This window comes from Gossypium hirsutum, unplaced genomic scaffold (genome assembly GCF_007990345.1).
Source record: "Gossypium hirsutum isolate 1008001.06 unplaced genomic scaffold, Gossypium_hirsutum_v2.1 scaffold_539, whole genome shotgun sequence".
Taxonomy (NCBI): domain Eukaryota; kingdom Viridiplantae; phylum Streptophyta; class Magnoliopsida; order Malvales; family Malvaceae; genus Gossypium; species Gossypium hirsutum.
The window spans coordinates 8839-23697 of record NW_024403094.1 but is presented as its reverse complement, the minus strand read 5'-3'; the positions used below and the strand labels follow the sequence as shown (position 1 = coordinate 23697).

Below are 14859 nucleotides of genomic sequence, written 5' to 3'. Positions count from 1 at the left end.
ACCTGGTTGATGACGATTGACGATGATATCTCCCACGCGATAATCCTACAATCGATCACTAACACATTAGACTTACGAATTAACGATAACTAACATAAATCCACGTCAACTAACCCAATCATCCACAAGTTAGTCATTTACGCACGAGGGGCAAAATAGTCATTTAACAATAGTAATTTTACCCCACAAGGGTATCTCGATAATTCTACCCTATAGGGGTATTTCAGTAATTCTATCCTACAGGGGTATTTCGGTAATTCTACCCTACAGGGGTATTTCAATAATTCTACCCTACAAAGGTATTTCGATAATTCTACCTTACAGTGGTATTTCGGTAATTCTACAACTTATCCACTGGGGCCTACGGACCCATTGGGACCACATGGCCCATTTCAGCCCATCATGGCCCGAAATAGCCGTCCTACTGCTAGAGTAATGAGAAATACACACCTGTTAGGAGACTGCAGTTAATCCGCGCTCCAAACACTCTTAGCTGACGCCAACCCAAACGAACACGTCACAAAGCGAAAGGGATCAGCCAAGAAAGGTATGCCTACTCTCCTCATGGTTTGCTCTATTTAAAACCAGCTCTCCATCTACTCTTATGTTAGCTTCCCGATGTGGGATCCCTCCATCACCAGAGTTTAAAACCAACACCAACTCTTGCCGTCCAAACATAGCAAAATAATCAACCTTTGCGTGCCAAGGGATTCGAACCAAAGTCCTCTCACATGCCAACTCACGCCACCACCACTAGGCCATCAACTCATTTGTGTCATAAATCGAACACATTAAACTTTAAAGCGCACCTACTTGCTTCCAAATTTATGGAAAAGAAAAACCAAAATATATTGCAAGAGCCAAGACTTGAACCTTGGACGCCTTGCTTCCTCTATGGCTTCACTTCCTTGTCCCCTAAGTGGCGCCACCTTTCCACTACACCACACTCCTTTTTGTGTCATCTTTTACCCCTTTACTCTTAAAAGCCCAAACGCCAATTGCATCACCTGTTCATAAAATTAAAATTTCGAAGACTACCACGGATTTAACTTAAGTTTGGGCCTTCCAAAGGCCCACTAACCTACTAAAGTATATATGTTAACCAACCAGTACACACACAAATTTTAAAAATCACAGAAACACAGAAAACCCAAAAATTGGGGCGTTACAGTGTCGATCATATTTACTCGAGGCTGTGTGCCGACTATATTACCGTCGCTGATGGCTATGTGCCTAACATGATATAGCTACCGATGGCTTAAAGCCAATTATTCTGATTATGGCTTTGCGCCAACCTACATGTAACACCCCTAACCCATATCTGTTACCGAATTTCTATATAAAACACAGTTTAGCACAATCATTCCTCACCTTTCATACACCAAGAATTAATAATCATTTAAAACTTATCAAATTCAAATATCATATTGATATTAACAACAACTTGACATTTTTAACTATCCATTAAAAATAACCCAAAACATACTTAATCATTACCATCATTTACCATTTGAACCCATACCAATACAATCAACCAAAACAATCATAAAACATATTCATTACTTACCACTTAGTAACCGAACCTGTTAAGTTAATATACCATCATCCATCACTCTAATTATACCACATTTCATATTTCCAAAATGAGCTAACCATTAAAATGACTACCAAAACCAAACTCATTAAACATTTTAATTAAGAACATGTAAAACCAAACTTAAGCATAATAAGCAAGCCATTTTTGCATGGCTTTAAATACATACTCATTCAAAATAATTAACTCCAATAATAGCCTATTTATGCCACATAACCGAGTCTCAAAACATTATTTAATGAAATGATAACCGAATAGTGTGATGTCGTATCCATCGACTTCCAACCCGAACAGATCTCTGAAAATCTATAAACATAGGAAAAAGAAAACACAGAGTAAGCTTTTAAGCTTACTAAGCTCGTATCTTAATAAACTTAACATAACAAATACTTTCATTACAATGCCATAAACATGATATGCTATCTCACACAACCTTTCTAAATTTCATAACATGTTCTCATATCAAATTATCATCATTCAATATTATAATATTATACTTACTCACTTAACCAACTTTAACTTTCACAAACTTATTCAATTCAATTTTCATACACCAACCCTTTCACCCTTTCAATATAGCCAAATGAACACATTATGGGAAATAACACATTTAATCGTATATCTTTCTCATATGAATCTCATATGATCATTTATAATCAAATTCACTTTTCATTCATATAGCATCTGACAAATTTCACATATGCAACTTTACAAATCACATCTTATTCATTCATTTATATTTCATTTGCACATAATCATATTTCATTTCCACATGCATCACAATACATTCTTTGCACATATACTTACATTTTTTTCAAATAGGTAATCAATTATCATGTACCTTATCGTTTAGCTCGTTTAACATATTCAACTACCACATCAGTAATAAATCTTTTAGGCATAAACTTATAATAATTCACCGACATAAAGCCTGCTAGGCCTAAGCCTGTATCTCACACCGGCATAGGGCCTGCTAGACTCAAAGTCTAATTTTATACACCGGCAATAAGCCTGCTAAGCATAAGCCTAATTTAATTCACCAACATAAGGCTTGCTAGGCTCAAAGCCCGAATGTCACCATTATAAAGTCGTTTCATAAACAATTCATATAATATGGCATGTATACCTGTTCACTTTGCTCGATTTAATCATTCAATCCCAATTTATAATTACCCTTTGAATCATTTGATATTTTGCACACTAAGTGTCATTCTCAATATCTCGCACACTAAGTGTCATTCTCAATATTTCGTACACTAAGTGCCTCATTTAGTCGATATGCTGTCAGACATTAAAATATTCACGTATATACAATTTATACGATATTAAAGCATTAGAAGCATAAATTTAACAATGCTTATTGCATACGAACTTACCTCATTCACAGATGATTATTCCATGACCTTCTCTTTTCCCTGATTTATAAATGACCTATTTGTTTCACAATCAAAACATAATAAATCAATTTGTTAACTAACTCAAATATCAAATCAAGTTCAACTCAAACCATTCTATCATTTAATTACAACTAGTAAAACATCTGTGTTCATCACAAATTGGTCAACACAAACATAACCATTATCTAATTCAATTCCAGCTTTTAATTAACAAAATATGGCAATATAATAGGGTACTTAATAACAATTCAGACAACACCCACCAAATTAGACTTAAATAATAATTAACAATTAACTTATTAATGCAGCACATATTAATTACCAATTACATCCTTCAACAACTTAATCTGACATTACTTTAAGCATCATTAATTAACATTATTACCACCATGTCTTCAATTATAATTAATAGTCCATTAACCGCCCAACAATGGAAACATACAACTATTGAACACCATTTAACCAGCTCATTAACTAACACTTAGACATAAATTCTGTAGCATTTATTTAACTTTTATTCTCATTTAATAACGTAGTTATAATGGTTGCATTAACCCCTTTTAACAATTAGATTTTGACACTATAAACTGCAACTAAATAAATATCCTTAATTTAGCACATCAGATGGCATTCGGTCATATATCTACAGCATTAAACTAATCTTTTATTACCTTGCCAGTTACATTAATGGCAACATCAAACATTCTTATTTACAAGTTTCAGACATAATAAATACATCACTATTTATTCCTTTATAATTTCAACTATTATTAACATAAATTTAAAGTCACTCAGACCATATTCATTAACGTCTAAATAACAATTTTCTGCTCCATTTATACACCAAACAGCAGTCCTTTTAACAGCATATTTACACCCTTTTCTGAACATCATTAACAACATAATATTCGAACAGCATCAATACCACAATCGGACAGGAAAAACAGGGTAGCAATTAACAATTCCAATGAGTTAAAATTTGGACAGCAATTTAACAGTTTGAACAATTATCAAACACAAAAGAATAGAATTCAAAGAAAGCTTGCTAATATTTCCCAACACCGATTCTATCAATTCAAATTTTATTCTTTCACTCTCACATTCGGTCAAACTTAAATCAGTAATTTACCAAAATTCACCAATGAAAAGATATAGACAAAGGAGATTTTAGAAGACTTACCCTTCCACTTCAAAATATTTAACTTCAGATTAATCAATTTCATGGTTTCCTACTACATGTAGCTGACCTCCTCTCAAGCTTCCATACTCTCCTTCATTTTTATTTCAGTTGAAGAAAATGAAAATAGATGAACGCTATTATGGCTTTGTTTTATTCATTACTAATTATTATACCAATTACAAAATTAACCTTTGTAATTCAATTATGAAACCATATAACTAAGTCCATTACCGTCCATCAACCATAATAGTGACATAATTCCATTATAAGGACTAAGAAATTAACAAACCATAGCAATTTATTGCTTTAATAATTAGTAAGTCACTTTTGCATTTTACGCGATTTAGTCCTTTTTCTAAATCGAGTACCCAAACGATAAAATTTTCATACGAAAATTTCACACATATCAATTCACATATTTTAAACATGGAAAAATAATATTAAATAATATTTTAAAAATGGAAAAATAATATTAAATTGTTTTTCTGACTCAGCTTTGTGGTCCCGAAACCACTGTTCCGACTAAGGTCTAAACCGGGCTGTTACAACTCTTCCCTCCTTTAAGGATTTTCATCCCCGAAAATCTTATCAGAAAGTAAATTAAGGATTTTCTTCCTCATAGTACATTTCAAATTCACATACAGCTTCGGGCTTCATATCTCTTTAATCACACAATTAAGATTCTGATATGTTTTTCGCTTAACGTTATATCAAGCTGTACTATATTGAAATACCTTCATTTTTGCTTTATTTCTGTGATAACATTAATCCCACGGATGATTACCTCATAAAAATCAATCTCGAAACAATAGAGTTCAATAACTGTAACCTTACGATACTTTATACCATGTCATTTCATTTTCCATCATTTTTTTACATTGTAGCTTATCAAACAACAATAGTTTTTCTTAATTACTTCAAACTCTAAATCATAGTGACAAACAAATATTTTGAAAATTTTTAGAACAACCTCGTACTCACAGCTTACCGAAGTTTCTCCCAGAATTATTATATGCAAACTGATAGCCTGTGTACAAATAATTCAGCTGATTAGTCAAAAGAGAAATCCATGCGTACGGAAAGGCTTATTCAGACAGTCATCGATAATTCAGATAACATCTATCTTTTTCAAAGATAAAGATAATCCCAATACAGAATTGATCAACACTCTATTTCACCATTACTCAAATATCAAGGCATGCTGAAGTAGTCCTGAGGACACTCAATACTTAACTTCAACATGTTGATAGCTCAAACATTTAAATGCGAGGTCAGAAATATTATGTTTTATACTTATTTATCAATACTACTTTCCCATATTATCAAGCACCTTGTTACTTCTGTATGAACAGTCCAATTGACACTATGAGTCTCTTGCAACAATGGGTATACAATCTTAGAGTTTTTTGATATACACACTCTATCCCATGCAACAAACAATCATCAACTCCACATCTGAGTTTGATTCAGTAATCAATTTATGTTGAAACCTTTTTAATTTATAATTGATAACACATTTCTAAGTTTCACGAATTCACTTAGTAAGTATCAATTTAACTTCTACTCCAGCTAACATTTAATCATCTTCTGATAAAATCATTCACGTATTCATTGTTGATAAAGCACACAAAAGTTTCTCATTCAGATCATTCAAAACTATAATCATTTCCCTCGGATACGAATATTTACTTACAAATTCAAAAGTTGTTTGACGATTCAAGCTAGCTTTCCGTGCCAAGTTTAAATCTCACTCTGCAATGTCGAACATTTTAAACTCTTGTAATCATCAAATATGTCACATAACTCTTTTTATGTAGCTTTAATTGTATAGAATTACAAGATATCTCTGTGTACTCCATTACTAGAACACATTTCAAACCATTCATTGACGCATGACTGAAATTCATAAACTTTTTCTTCAACTAGACTCAATCAGAGCTGATGTTTCAGTTAACAATTTCTTCGTGCAAAAGAAACTTTAACAATCGAACTAACTTTAATTTACCACAACATTTCTCAGATAGAATTTTCCAATAGATATAACTGTGCATCAAGTCTTCAAGAATATGAATTCTTTTTCCACATTATTTCTCAGTTCACACCTGTGCATTCAAAGTTTATTTCCAGTCTAATGGGTAGATTCAAACACATATAACCCAATTAACTTTTCAATGAAATAATTCAAATCAGATGAAACCACTGAATCAATCTTTTCAAAGAGATCTTTTCTTCTCAATAAAAAGGATAGCCCAAACATATCATTATATAGAAGCTACAATCATTAAATAGAAATCATAATGTCATGATAAGACTGATGTCTTACCCATAACAATAGATAATATCCCGACTGTTAATAAAGTATCTGAACCCAGAAGAAAATCAAATATGATTTGAATAGCAATCAATGTAGAAGCACAACTTTTATAACTCTAATAACCATACAAATTTTCAGAACAGAAAATATGATTATAACATATATACCATTTCCATCAAATAGTTATCTCTTATAGATAATCACATAGAATTATAATAAAACTAGATAGAGAATGATATTAATTCCGATGATATCCCAGATAAGATCCAGAAAGAACAATGTCACTCATAAATATTGAAATCCACAGTAACAGAAACAATATAATCTTCACGTATGTTCATCAGAACAATAGCCAGTAGAAACAAAGTATTGGCATCATATATATTTTACTTTCGATTTTTATATTCACACAAGGGAATAAGTACCAAAGAAATTCATAGTAATGTCGAACATAACCTAAATAGACCACAATACTTTCTTCTACTAATATGTTCAGTTAATGTTCTCATACGATAAGAACTCCTTCAGAAACTAAATAACCATATATACTTCTGAGGATAAATGTACACATAGAATACCTAGAGGTTTTCACAAGTTTTACAAGAGAATGACTTTTAATAAACCAATGGAAACTGAGGTTTTCATAAGTTTTAAAATGGGCAGAGGTTTTAAATAGTAAGAAGGATTTTCAATGAGAATATAGTTTTCAAAAAACACTTCAATGTGACACACTAGATTTCGACCATAGCGTCTAGGCCGGGTTTGGGGTGTTACATTTAGTGGTATCAGAGCTAAGTTGTAGAAATCAGCTGTGGAATGGGTTTTAAAATTAGATTTTCAAAAGAATTGTTTCAAAAAGGTTTGAAAAGATTTGAAGTATTTGAAATATTTTTCTGAATATTTTCCTGAAAGTGTGGTTACCGAGTCTTCTGCGCGGAATCTGTAAGTTTTCTATTAACTGTACTTAAAGTTAGATTTTGTATTTATTCAGTGTATGTTTTGGAAATCAATTTTTTTTAAGTTAGCAACAGTACTATGATAGATTCCAAAGGCAAGCAAGGTCGTAAGGAGTTGCCTGTCTCCCTAGAACATGAGATGGTTCAGGAAACTGTAGTCAAGGTAAGTCTGCCAACTTCGGGTAACAATAACACGGAGCTTGGTATGGAGGCACTGACCAGGTTGGTAAGGGAATTTCTGGAAGAAGTGTTCGAGGCAAGAGTTAAGGTGTATGGTGAAACACTTTAGGCTAGGCGCTTGGAGTGCATCAAGAAGAGGAATCACAGTCCTCTGAAGCAGGAGCGTCGTTTTGTGAAACGCATTAAGTCGTGCCTGAACTTTTTGACTTGTGAGTATTGCAAAAGTCGCCATCCGGGTGATTGCTGGAAGAAGTTAGGAGCGTGTCTCAGATACGGGTCTAAGGAGTATCAGGTTCGGGATTGCACAGTTCCTTTTAAGTCAGGTGTATTTTGTTGGATGTGATGTTTGAATATAGAAATTGTATGCATCTATGGTAAATATCTATTTGCTTCTGTGGTTAGATGTTTGGTTAAGTGTGAGAGGTTTTGAGATTAAGTTAAAACTGTATTAGTGTGGTTTAAAACTAGAGTGCGCAACAGGAGCATAGCGGTGTAGATTAAGCTAAGTGCTTGTTTAGATAGTTGAAAATTTCGAGGACAAAATTTTTTTAAGGGGGTAGAATTGTAACTCCCCGAATTTGGGCCTAGAAGTATTGGGCCTTGAGTGTGTGTCCGTAAGGAGGTTGTATATAAGCATTTAATTGTGCAAGGAAATGACACAATTAAATGTTTGCTTTAGTGGTCTATGGCTCTGAGAAGTGTTGGACAAATCTTGGGTTCAAACCTAGGCTTTTGCAAAAATTTTGGTTTTAAGTGAATAAAACCTTGGGTGCTTGGATGAAGGCCTTTTAAATTATTGTGGTAAATAAATGACACAATGAAGCATGTGGTCTAGTGGTTGTGGCGTCATTAAGGTTGCTAGGAGCCCGGGTTCAAGTCTTGGCTCTTGCAATTTATTTTGGTTTTTCTTTTAAAGGAACTTGGACTTTGGCCTATAGACCTTATAATTAATTGAGGCTAAAATGGTGACACAAAGAGCCTTGTGGTGTAGTGGCAAGGTGGCGTGTTGTGTAACTGTGAGGTCTAAGGTTCAAGTCTTGGGATGATCAATGGAGTATTTATTTTGCTGTTTGAGCTGTGTAGGAGGTGGAGTTGGACTGGATCTCTGTGGTTGAAGTGGTCATATAAAAATAGGGAATTTTCTCAATGGTTGAAAGTAATCCTACATCAGGAAGCTAACATGGGAATTGGTGAGAAGCTAGCTTTAAATAGAGCGAACCAGATAAGTTGGTGAGGGGAAAAAGTGATTAAGACTCAATGCAGGATGTGCCAAGGTTAGCGATCGTGGACTTTGGCGTGTCCTCATAAACAGGTATGTATTTCGTACTACTCTAGCTGTAGAATGGTAAATTCCAGTCACACGATGATGATAGCCACACGAGCGTCCGAGCGCACGTGTGGGAACTTTGACGTGATGGTTGAGGCCATCATGAGTGCTCTCGTGGGCTTAGGTTGCTTTGGGCCATGTGGGCCCATGGGCCAAGTGGATAAATTGTATGATTGTGTAGTAAATACTGGATTGGACTATGTGAATCTCATATCTGTAGGCTAGAATTACTGAAATACCCTTAGTTTACAAAATTACTGAATACCCTTGGTTTATAAAATTTCCAAAATACCCTCGATATCAAAATTACCAAAATACCCCTAATTTGTAAAATTACCAAAATACCCTGATTTGTGAAATCACCGAAATACCCTCGACTTTGTAAAATCATTGAAATACCCTCGACTTATAAAATTACCCAAAATACCCTCAATTTGTAAAATTACAAAAATACCGCTGATTTGGAAAATTACCAAAATACCATTGATTTGGAAAAATTACAGAATACCCCTGATTTACAAAATTACAAAAATACCCTTGACTTTCAAAAATTACAGAAATACCATTGGTTTACAAAATTACCAAAATACCCTTAGTTTATAGATTTACCAAAACACCCTTGTAGGGTGAAATGATTAAAATACCCCTAATAGGTAAAAAGACCGTTCTACCCCTCTAGGGTATATAACTCACTGATAATACAATTTGATTGATTTAACTAATTTTGACTGAGAATGTATGACTGTGATTGGACTGTTGTGACTGTGATTTGAATGATTTTGTATGCCGTGTGCATATTTGTTGCATTCATATAATATTATGTTGTACATGGGTGGGGATTATGAAATGGAGGAAGAAATTGAGGATCGTATGGTTGCTTGACAACCGTGGGTCCACCGATTGAGGATCACATGGTTGCTTGACGACCGTAGATCCACCGATTAAGGATCGCATGGTTGCTTGATGACCGTGAATCTACCGGTGGCTTTTAAGCCCAATATATGATTATTGACGACTCTGTGTCGATCATATTTACCCGAGGCTGTGTGTCAACTATATTATAGTCGCTGATGGCTATGTGGCTAACATGATACAACTATCGATGGCTTAAAGCCAATTATTCTGATTATGGCTTTGTACCAACCTACATATGGTTGTGTGCCAAACGTATTTGCCTAAGGCTATGTGCCAATATATAACTATTGATGACTGTGTCGATCATATTTACCTAGGGCTGTGTACCGGTTATGCTACTCTAGTTGAGGGCTATGTGTCTAACATAATGTAGTTATCAATGGCTTTGTGCCATTGTGCCATTTTGCTTACGGCTTCCAACCGTCTTATTATCTGGCAGCGTTGCTGCGATGTTTACAGCTATGTGCTATCCTGTTTACGACTATGTGTTGTCCTGTCTACGGCGTTGACCTATCCTGTTGACTTAGTGCTGCAACCAGTGCTAAGCTTGGTGTGTTGGCTGGGTGGGTCGATTTTAGACCCATATGGTGAGTTGGTTGGTATGGATGGTGTGTTGGTTGGACTGGGCTGGGAATCTGTCTGCATATTTGCATTTGATATTGATTCTATACTGGGCTTAGGCCCACCTAATTTTGTTAATGGGCTAGGCCCAACTGTTACTGATTTTGAGAATGGGCTAGGCCCAATTGATTCTGATGAGGGCTGAGACCGAAGTGGAATTGTACTGGGTTTTGGCCCACACACATTGTTCTATTACTGTAATAGGCTCTGGCCTAGACTGATTCTGAATTCTGTCAGTTTACTAACAATTTTAGTTTCGGAGGGGATTACACACTGAGCTTTCATAAACTTACCCCGTTTATTAACTGTGCAGGTAATCCCCAACATTAGGAGGACCGGTGCTGCGAGGGACTCGGAGGTGGCCAGACAACTGCTATTGTTTTTGACTTTCTTTTAGGTTATCTATTTTCAAGTGCTTATATTTGATCTGGGTTTTAACAAGGCCTCTTTCAATTTTTGGTTCTAAATTTGGAATTTTATATATTGTTTTATAACTGCTGGAGTAGAGCATAGTTTTCTTTTCCAAAACAATAACTTTTTTTCAAAATATCACGTTTCCGTAAAACTTTAAACTAAGCTTCCGTAGCAAATAAAGTTTTAAAGGTAATAATGTTTTACAAGAGAATGAATTTTAATAAACCAACGGAAACTGAAGTTTTCACAAGTTTTAAAATGGCCAGAGGTTTTAAATAGTAAGAAGGGTTTTCAATGCGAACATGGTTTTCGAAAAACACTTCAATATGACACGTTAGATTTCGGCCATAGCTTCTAGGCCAGGTTTACGGTGTTACATTTAGTGGTATCAAAGCCAAGTTGCAAAACTCGACTATGGAATGGGTTTTAAAATTGGATTTCTGAAAGAATGGTTTCAAAAAGGTTTGAAAAGATTTGAAGTATTTGAAATGTTTTTCTGAATATTTATTCAAATTGGATCCACCGATTAAGGATCGCATAGTTTCTTGATGATCGTGGAACCACCGGTGGCTTTTAAGCCCAATATATGATTATTGATGATTCTGTGTAGATCATATTTACCCGAGACTGTGTGTCGATTATCTTACCGTCGCTGATGGCTATGTGCCTAACATGATACAGCTACCGATGGCTTCAAGCCAATTATTCTAATTATGGCTTTGTGCCAACCTACATATGGTTGTGTGCCAAACATATTTGCCTAAGGCTATGCACCAATATATGATTATTGATGACTCTGTGTCGATCACATTTACCTAGGGCTGTGTGCCAATTATGTTACTCTAGTTGAGGGCTATGTGCCTAACATAACGCAGTTATCGATAGCTTTGTGGCATTGTGCCATTTTACTTACGGCTTCCACTCGTCTTGTTATCTGGCTGTGTTGCTGTGATGTTTACAACTATGTTGTACTGTTTACGGCTATGTGCTGTCCTGTCTACGGCGTTGAGCCGTCCTGTTAACTTTGTGCTGCAACTGGTGCTAAGCTTGGTGTGTTGGCTGGGTGGGTTGATTTTATCCCCACATGGTAAGTTGGTTGGTATGGGTGGTGTGTTGGTTGGATTGGGCTGGGAATCTGTCTGTATATCTGCATCTGATACTGATTCTGTACTGGGCTTAGGCCCACCTAATTCTGTTAATGGGCTAGGCCCAACTGTTACAGATTTTGAGAATGGGCTAGGCCCAATAAGTTCTGATGAGGGCTGAGACCGAAGTGGAATTGTACTGGGCTTTGGCCTACACACATTGTTCTGTTACTGTAATGGGCTCCGGCCCAAACTGATTCTAAATTTTGTCTGTTTACTAACTATTTTAGTTTTGGAGGGGATTACTAATAAACCGTAATTTATACATATTTTTACCCCATTTTTAACGCATTCTATGGATGATTTCCTATTAGAATTGGTGAATTCGATGCTCCTAATGCTTTAATTTCATGTTTTATACTTAGGAGAGCATAAAAGAACGAAAGGAACGAGAAACAGGCAAAAACCGGAGAAAATGGGCCAAAGTACAAAATCAACATGGCCTGGACCTCCTCACACAGGTAGACCACATGGCCGTGTCAATTTGGCAGGCTCGAGCATGGCCTGAAGTAATTGCACACGGGCGTGTTACACAGGTGTGGCCATGCCGAGCCCAAGTTGAGTCCAATTCGGAAAAGGCTAATTTTGAGGGCTCTTAGGCATTCCAAAGCCTATAAATACACCCTAAAGGAGGAAGAAAAGGGAGACGCAGAATAGGGAGTAAGGAATTACTCCAAGAAAGCCGATTGATCCTTTTCAGAAGCCAGATTCACCATCAAGACTGACAATCTCTCCTCAATTTCCCCTTCAGGAGTTTTGGGTTTTCTTTATGTTTTGTATTCTTTATTATTCTGAGATGTTTTCTTATTTAGTTATGAACTAAAACCCTAAATACCTAAGGGGAATGAAACCTAAGACGAATCTTGTTATTATTTTCTGAATTGTATGATAAATATTTAACTTGTTCTTAATTATGTGTTCTTAATTCTTGTTTTGATATCCCAGGATATTGATTCAAGATAAGCTCTTATTCAGGGGAGGAATAAACCCTGTTTAAGAGTACATTTGTCATAATTAAGCGTAGTTGATTGCACGCCTAGACATAGGGTGACAAGATTTTGCCGGATTAGGGTGAAACCTAATAAGGAGATCCATAGATCGAGTTAATGCAACCCTAGGGTGTTAATTAGAGAAAGGTCCCAATTATTCAATCTAGGGATTAGACGTTATTAGTCTTGAATAGGGATAATAACATAACTTAGGGATCTCTACGAAACAAGTTAAATGAATAAATCGTTCGATTCGGAGCCAGAATAACAAGTACAATCTAGGTGGATTTTTCCTTAGGTATTGTCTTAATTCAATCGATTTTCCCAAAAGAAATTCCCCAATTCCATTCTTTTTGAATTCTTAGTTTAGATAATTAGTTAGTTAAAACAAAAACCTCTTTATTCTTAGGCTAGAAATAAAAAGACAGTCATTACTAGTACTTTTAGTTCCTTTGGGTTCGACAATCTGGTCTTGCTAAAACTATACTACTGTTCGATACGTACACTTGCCTACATCGCGATAATAGCTAGTTTCAAGAACGATTAATTATAAATATTTAAAACCTATCACGAAATCACGCAATCAAGTTTTTGGTGCCGCTGCCGGGGAACTAAAATATTAGGAACACTCAATTTTTATTACTTTAGCCATTTATTTTTCTTGCAATCTAATTTTATTTTTAATTTTATTCCAATTTACTAATTTTCTTTTTCTTTCTTCTGACAGGTTTTTATAGTTTATGACTAGAAGAAACCCGCCAGGACCACTACTTTTTTATGAAGAAATCGATTGCACAGTTTGCAGAAAACAAAGAGAAATAAGGCAAAGCCTAAGATACACAGAGAACGAGCAAGAAGACGATACTCAACCCCCAACCGAAGAGATGGCTGAAAACCAAGACCATCAGCTACCTCCTACAATTGCGGCTAATCAAAATCCTTCTCCACTCACTATGTATGATTATGCTAAACCTTCTTTAATAGGAACTAAATCAAGCATAGTTAGACCTGCTGTAGCTGCCAATACTTTTGAACTAAAACCTAACACAATTCAAATGATACAACATTTGTTCAGTTTGATGGTTTGTAGGATGAAGATCCCAATGCTCACTTAGCAAACTTTTTGGAACTATGGGATGCATTTAAAATTAATGGTGTTTCTAATGATGCCATTCATCTTCGGTTATTCTCTTTCTCATTGAGGAACAAAGCTAAATAGTGGTTGAACTCGTTATCACGAGGGTCAATTACTACTTGGGAACAAATGACCGAAAAATTTTACTAAAATATTTTCTGCCGGCTAAAAAGGCTAAATTACGAATGATATCTCTTCTTTTGTGCAGATGGATTTAGAAACACTCTACGATGCATGGGAGAGATACAAGGACCTTTTGAGAAGGTGCCCTCACCATAGGTTACCGCTTTGGCTTCAGGTTCAAACATTCCATATTGGCGTGAATCCTTCGACTCGACAAATGGTTGACGCAGCTGCTTGTGGAACCATCAATAATAAAACACCTAAAGATGCTTATGAGTTTGTAGAGGAGATGCCACTGAATAACTATTAGTGGCAAGTCATTGCTTTTCTTTCTGTTACTTCAAAAGTAGCTGCTTCGGCTTCAGCCTCTCAAATTTTCGATATTCCTTTTTATTTTTTGAGGACAAAGCCAACGAAAACAACCGGTGTTTATAACGTCGATTCGGTCACCATGCTCTTTAATCAGGCAGAACTCTTGCATAAGAAAATTGATGGTTTTCTTAGTTCTTCACAGGTTCACCTTGTAATGCTGTGCGAAGCAAGTGGAGGTGGAACAAGCCATTCGGAGT

At 35.5% G+C, this 14859-nt stretch overlaps 1 non-coding gene across 1 annotated transcript; it reads right to left on the bottom strand.

Annotated features, from left to right (window-relative positions):
* Positions 1–14343: 14343 nt before the first annotated feature.
* LOC121226861 (small nucleolar RNA R71) lies at positions 14344–14449 on the bottom strand. Its single transcript, XR_005924547.1, has one exon. It is a non-coding gene; the product is annotated as a small nucleolar RNA R71 (small nucleolar RNA).
* Positions 14450–14859: the final 410 nt, after the last annotated feature.